The sequence below is a fragment of the Carcharhinus amblyrhynchos genome, chromosome 17 (assembly GCF_965287045.1).
Source record: "Carcharhinus amblyrhynchos chromosome 17, sCarAmb.v2.hapA, whole genome shotgun sequence".
Lineage (NCBI taxonomy): Eukaryota > Metazoa > Chordata > Chondrichthyes > Carcharhiniformes > Carcharhinidae > Carcharhinus > Carcharhinus amblyrhynchos.
The window spans coordinates 29824139-29831960 of NC_137340.1; positions in this window are offsets into that span (position 1 = coordinate 29824139).

The window sequence follows — 7822 nt, forward strand, 5'->3', positions numbered from 1 at the left end:
AGTCCAATGGATCGCCCCCACAACACCCCCACTCCAAACATTGCCGTAAATGGACGCCAAGCCGGTGACACCGATTGCCACATTTTTGCACCGACACACTGGCTGGATTAGAGGTGGGATCACCCTAACATAATTCTAATATTCTGTATGGAGACAGTAATCGTTTTTTTGATCCTTATTCAGTTACTCTTGTCCACGGCAGTTTAGCCCTTTGACTTTTCATTGCTATAAAGTTGGTGAAATGTACCTTTATCCAGATTTGGAAAGGTACGTTACAAAAAGACTAGGAAGGAAGAGATTCCTCCTCAAACACAGATTAAAGCACACTGCTTCTTTTTACCTCGGCATATGCATCTATCTCTCGGTCTGTCCAATCTATTGATCAAAATAAAGGAAACGGATACCCAGACATTTACCAAACACTTAATATATGCCATTAATATCTTATTTGCTAGCTTTCTCTTAATGAGAAATCAAACTAGTGCCTGCTCTGGCCTCAATTCTGTAAATCGAAAGGTTAGTCCTGTTCAATGACCTGATATCAGGGACACTTATTGATGAATCTTTAAAAGGATTTAGAAAAAGTGTCATTATGAAAATGGTGAATTTCGGATGCTATTAAAACTAGAGCTGTATAAACCAGCCCATAATGACACTTTAGGGTAAATCCAGCTGTCCACGTGCAATGTAAAGCCGGCCGAGTCGATGTTTGAGTCTGAAATCATTATTGTGGCGGGGAGAAATGAGAATCCGTCAGTTCTAACGTAGGGCCTGAATAGAATTTCACTAATCATTTAAATGCTGATTTCAATAAAGGAAAAGTTTAGTTACACCCAACACAGGGGCAAGGCATTTTCAACGTTGCTTTAGTCTAGATTTATACCATTTCATCGCAGGTTAGTTTGGGAAATTAGTACAACTCAGTTGCATTATGATTTATTGCACAGAGCACATCATTTAAATAGTATAAAATATTTAGCTCAAGTTAAATGGAACATTTACTCAGTTTAATTATAGAATCCTGGCCTGCCTTCCGCTATTCACATTCTAACACTCAGCACAAAGCTCGCTATTTTTTAATTTCGAAAACTTGCCTGTTTAATATTGATTTATGCATAAACTCAATAGTAAATATTTGTTAGTTTCTGAGATTGAAAGCGTTTAGGAAAAGATTGCCAGTAACCGGCTGATATCCTTACTCTTTCACACTGCACCCGTTTATTAAGCAGTGCAATGATGCTATCAAACATTTGACTTGCAGCCTCTGATCTTAACGCAGTCTCAGGAATCTTCACCCCAAGCTGAAAAACTATCCAGCGTTATCAGAAAGGTTCTTGCTCCCGTATCTGGAACAACGCCACTCTATTATGGGAACTGATATACTTGCAATAAACTCTGCCATGAAAATTGTAAGGGGCAGAAAGGTTACAACACTAAAATAACAGACCAAAACGTTTCCTTCGATTTTATTTGCCTGCATTTTTAATCAATGGTTGTTTTTACCACTACAAATGCCCACGATCAACTGTACATTGTGTCAAAATCTGTAAGCGCGATCCACAAACTACCAAACCGGCTTACAAGGAAGGACAGTATGTGTTGCTCTCAGAGTTCATGGTAAAACGATAAGAAAAGTATTGTGTCTCTCAGTACTTTTGAAAACAGTTCACTGGCACCAGTTGATGGCGCTGCAATTCACTGCTTCAGAATGCATTTGATTTGTTTGTTTCTTTATATCCCCGCATCAAAAATAAAAATACTTCAGTTAATTGGGGGAGCTTTATTCGCGGGACTGCCATTCGCGCGTTGGTTCTGTGGTACCTAGCCCACATTCCTCTTGACTGTACACACGCTGATTTCTATTTGAACTGGAATTTAAAATGTAGTGTCACCGCTATTGGCTCCTCAATCAAGCTGTCGCCTATAATATTATCCGTTGGTTTATTCCCGTCTTTTATGCTGCTTTTGTTTTTGCGGAATGTTGGTGGCGGGGAATTGGCTGACCGATGGTTCAAAGTCATAAAAATGTGAGGGAGATAAGTGAGTACCAACAGTGGAAGTTGAGGCCCTGGTGGGTTCATGATTATCCATTGACATTAAATCAATACATTCACGCTGTCCACTCAGTAACTCCTTTCAGAGGTTTGCCAAGTGAATCCATCAGCCATCATTGTTTAACCAAAAAATGAGGGCGGAGGCAGAAAAAAAAGGATGCCGGTGTAGATTTTTGTCAACCTCTTATTCAGATATAGTTTTCAGTTTCTACTTTCCTCCCCGATAGCCGTGAGCCATGTGCTATGCTTTAAGGTCTTTCAGCTCCTGGCACAAGCAGCTGGTGGACATTCTTCCATGCAGGAGTCTAGGAAGTGAATGAAAACAGTAAACATTGGAAATACTCAGCACGTCAGGTAGCATCTGTGGAGAGAGATACACCCTCACATTTTTATGATTTTGAACCATGGGCCAGCCAGTGCCCCGCCACCAACATTCAACAAAAACTAAAGCAGCATAAAAGACGGGAATAAACCAACGGATAATTTTCAGCTTGATTGAAGAGTCAATAGCGGTGACACTACATTTTAAATTCCAGTTCAAATAGAAATCAGCGTGTGTACAGTGAAGAGAAATGTGGACCAGGTACCACAGAACCAACGTGCGGTTGGCGGTCCCGTGAATAAATCTCCCACATTTTAGTTCCAGGTCCTTTCATCAGGACTGGGAAAACATCAGATATGTAATAGGTTTAAGAAAAATGAAAGATGGGGCGGGTGGTGAGGTCCGGGAAAAAAAGAGCAAAAGGAAAGGCCTACGGTAGGGTGGAAGTCAGGAAAGATTATACAAAGAACAAAGAACAACACAGCACGGGAAACAGGCCCTTCGGCCCGACGAGCCCGTGCCGCCGTCCCACTGTCTGTGACCTATTCATGATTTTAGTCTACACCTAACGTGCGAGGATCAGGGAGGTCCAATTTAGGGACAATTTAGTACCCAATCAATCAGCCTAAAAGCACATCTTTGGGGGATGTGGGAGGAAACCGGAGCACCCGGAGGAAACCCACGCAACCACGGGGAGAACGTGCAAACTCCCACAGACACAGGCCCAAATCCATGTGTCCGCACAGCAACAGAGATAGTCTCTGAGCTGTCATGTTGCCAAATGTTGTCATTATGTGACAAAAGGGTTCATGCTGCAAGGTCAAGTCTGGAAAGTGACAGCCTATTTGAATGTGGAGGCGCCCCAGTGCAGCTATTAGCACCGGGCAAAGACAAAAATCTCTCTCTGATGTCCTGTGATGTATATGAGCATCCAAAGACACAAAGAAGAAAAAGACATCTTGTATTCTTATTGATAGTGGAAAAAATGAAACTTTGGAAGAAATGCCACCACCTATTTTGGATTCTTTTGTTGTTTGTACAAGTTTACTGTTCATTTAAATTTTTTGAATTCAGAAAGGGTACCAGTGAAGTGAGAATGATTCCTCTTGACATCAAGGCAGCATTAGACTGAGTGTGACATCAAGGAATCTAGCGAAACTGAAGTTCATGTGAATTGAGTGGAGTTTGGAAATGTGGGGGCAGAGGAATGGGGCCAGGGGTGGGGGGTGGGAGGGGGGGGAAGGAACTCTCTGCTGGTTGGAGTCATACCCAACACAGAGGAAGGTGATTGTGGCTGTTGGAGGTCAGTCATCTCTGTTCCAGGACATCACAGCAGGAATTCCTCAGGGTGGAGTCCTAGGCCAAACCATCTTCAGCTGCTTCATCAATTATCTTCCTTCCATCATAAGATAAGGAATTGGGGATGCTCGCTGATGATTGCACAATGTTCAGCACCATTCAAGCTCCTCAGATACTGAAGCAGTCCATATCCAAATGCAGCAAGACCTGGACAATAGCCAAGCATAATGTGTCAAATGCGCAGTAACATTCATGCCACACAAGTGCAAGGCAATGACAATCTCCCATAAGAGAGAATTTAACCATCATCCCTTGCCATGCAACGGCATTACCATTGCTGAATCCCCCACTATCAACATCCTGGAGGTTACCATTGACCAGAAATTGAACTGCACTAGCCATTAAAATACTGTGCAGGTCAGAGGTTAGAAAATCTATGGTGAGCGACTCAGCTCCTGACTGCCCAAAGCCTGTTCACAATCTACAAGGCACAAGTCAGGAATATGATGGGCTACTCTCTCCTTGTCTGGATGAGTGCAGCTCCAACAACACTGAAGAAACTTGACATTATCCAAGATGACACACCTTCTTGCTTGGCACCTCATAAGAACATAAGAACATAAGAAATAGGAGCAGGAGTAGGCCATCTAGCCCTTCGAGCCTGCCCCGCCATTCAATAAGATCATGGCTGATCTGTCGCTGCTCAGTTCCACTTTCCCGCCCTCTCCCCATAACCCTTAATCCCCTCTCTTATCAAAAACCCATCAACCCGCGTCTTAAAAATATTTAGCGAGGCAGCCTCCACCACTTCAACGGGCAGAGAATTCCAGAGATTCACCACCCTTTGAGTGAAGAAGTTCCTCCTCAACTCCGTTCTAAACCGCCCCCCTTTTATCTTGAGGCTGTGCCCCCTAGTCCTACTGTCTTTTTTGAGCGGGAAGAGTCTTTCCACCTCTATCCTATCCATCCCATTCATCATCTTATACATCTCAATGAGATCTCCCTTCATTCTTCTAAACTCTAACGAGTACAAGCCCAGTTTATTCAGCCTCTCCTCATAGCTCAACCCCCTCAACTCCGGTATCAGCATAGTAAACCTCCTCTGCACTCCCTCCAAGGCCAAAATATCTTTGCGCAGGTGCGGCGCCCAAAACTGCACACAGTACTCCAGCTGCGGCCTCACAAATGCCCTATACAGCTGCAGCAAGACCTCCCTACTTTTATATTCAATCCCCCTCGCTATGAAGGCCAGCATCCCATTCGCCTTCCTGACCACCTGCTGCACCTGCAAGCTGGGTTTTTGCGACTCATGCACAAGGACCCCGAGGTCCCTATATAGACACTCACTTCCACTACCACCATGCTTAGTAACAGCTGTGCATGCCGTCCACAATGTACACTGCAGGAACTCATTAAGGCTTTTTAAATAACAATTTCCAAACCCACTACCATCTAGAAGGGAAAAGGCAGCAGATACATGGGAAAGCCACCACCTGGAAGTTCCCTGCCAAACAAATTACCATCCTGACTTGGAAGTATATCACCATTCCTTTACTGTTGCTGAGTCAAAATTCTGGAACGTTTCCCTCTAACAAAACATACACTAAATGGACTGCAATAGTTCAAGGAGGCAGCTCGCCACCATTTTCTCAAGGGCAATTATGGATAGGCAGTAAAAAAGCATTCCTTCTACAGCAATAGTATATGTTTTAATGGTCTTTGTATGAATGGATAAACCTTTATAGAGACAGGAATGACTTTAAAAATATACCAAGATATACTCTGTAGATGCACTAGTCTGAATTAATATTTAATTTTGAAATGAAATTCATTGCTGTGTTTTAAAGGAGACATTATTGTAATTGGGTAAGGATAGTAGAATACTCTTCTAATGAACTGTATTTTTTTTAAACCAAACTTTCATTATAACAATTGCCTAAGGCCTATTGAAACAGAGTCTGAGTTATATGCGTTAGAGTAGAACACATCTGTGAAGTAATTTAAAGAAATGTAAAACTATTTCTTTTAAAATACTGGCAATTAGAATGTATTTGGAAAAGTGAATGAGAAAAAGGGAATTACACAATAACGTCAGTAAAAGAAATGACTGACATTAATTCTTAACGTGGAGGACCAGTGCATCCTGGTGCAGCCTCAGAACTGATTTCCAGGAAAGCTACAAAGGAAGGGGCTTTGGAAAGTTCCAGGGAACATTTAACATTAAAACACTGCAAATATTCTGTACATAGTACAATTTGCAGGAAGTGGCATATTTATGTTCTGATGAGTTTTTTTTGGGTGCCTCTTTTGATTGAGCAGCATTCAAGATAAGCCAATGAGAAAGAAGTTCTTTCCCAGATGTAGGAGTGAATTCCAGTCGTAAAAAGTAAAGCTTGTACTAAACAATAAAATGGCTGTGTTTCAATTTTGATGAGCTAATTATATACGGCTGAAAACATATTTCCCTTCTGGGCTTCTGCCTAATAATTAATTGTATTAAATGCAAAGTTATATATATGTTATATATTTATAAATGGTAACTTCAGTAGTGCTGCATTGGGCCTAATATTAATATCAGCAACCTAATTGGATAATACAGCATTTTAAATAGTCCTACTGTCTCTTATTGGTGAGATTACCATGCAGCGATTAATTATGCTGGTGTGGCTAAGGATTCTGAAGATTCAAATGGCATTTAATGTAATTGACATACTGCATTGAGGATGTTTTGCTAGATTAAAAGTGCTATATAAATGTAAATTGTTATAAGACTATCTGCACCTTCCACTCAAAACATTAGATTAATTAAATTTTGTAAATCAATTTTATTTCTAATTTACATTATATTTCAAGAAATTGGACAAATTGAATCAGAAAAACTGGGAAGCAGTTAACTGGAAGCAATGGGGAGCAATGCAGTTGTAGGACAGAAAGTATTAGCACGTCGACATATCCTGAAAGACATGGGTGTTAATGCTATTTGCTATTGTCTAGTATAAAGAATACACTTTGGGTGAATAGGACTTGGTGTGAGATACAATATAGGCAGCATAATTTTGGACAATGGGAGTCTGGCCAGGAGTGCTTTGAAAACTTAGGCAAGTGAATTTAAAAAATGCAAGAATGAAGATTTCAGCTGCATTCAAGCTGAGGCTTGGATGAAATTGGGTGATGCGACACAAGTGAAAATTGGAAGTCTTGTGATAGCAGTCAGAAGCTCACCTAAGGGTCAAACAAATGACATGAAGGTTGCAAACAGATTCTCTGGCTTTTACCAGGGGAGGATAGAATCAATGGCTGGGAAATGAAGATTACGGTGGGAATCAAAGGCAATGGGCAAAAACGCAAGCATTGTTTAGACCTATAGAGATAACCACAGAAACATCTTTTATTTGAAAGAAATGATTGGAGCTAAAATTTTTCATCTTGAGAAAAAGTTCAATTTGGCTGGTGGAAGGGGAATGGTCAGGCCCCTATTCAAGGAGGAAGTGGAAAGCTCCCAGAGCGTCCTAGTAGGGGTGGAAATGTAGAGAGATTGGACATCCAGCTTTTTCTTCCCACTTTGCCCCTATCACATACTCAAAGTCTACTATATTTCTAATTCTTCCCAGTTCTGATGACTGGTCTTGGACCTGAAACATGAACTCCAATTGTCTCTCCACAGATGCTGCCTGATCTGCTCAGTAATACAAGCATTTTCTGCTTTTATTTCAGATTCCCAGCATCTACAATATTTTACTTCTTGCGTTCCTTCAATTCTGTGCTGGCGCTTTGCCACATGGAAACCTTAAAAATAATTTGCATTGGTGAAATATTAGCAAAATAAAACCTGCTGGTCTCAGAAAGCCACAGAATGGTTACATAGTATCCTGATTCATCAGTTACAAATAAAATCATACTATAGTGCATTGACATTAATAGTAACTGCATATGGATGAGAAATAGAATAAGTCACAATAACTAAAAGGCTCACTGTAGAGTCCATTTCCAGTTCACTTCTCGCAATCTATCATTACAAGATTGAGGAATTTCCTGCATCTAAATGTATGAAGAAATTCACTAAAAATAACTCAAAACAGCACAACAATCATATCACTGCCAACAATGAAGAGGGAATCAAAATTTTCATTCTTTTCCTAAAGAGAGT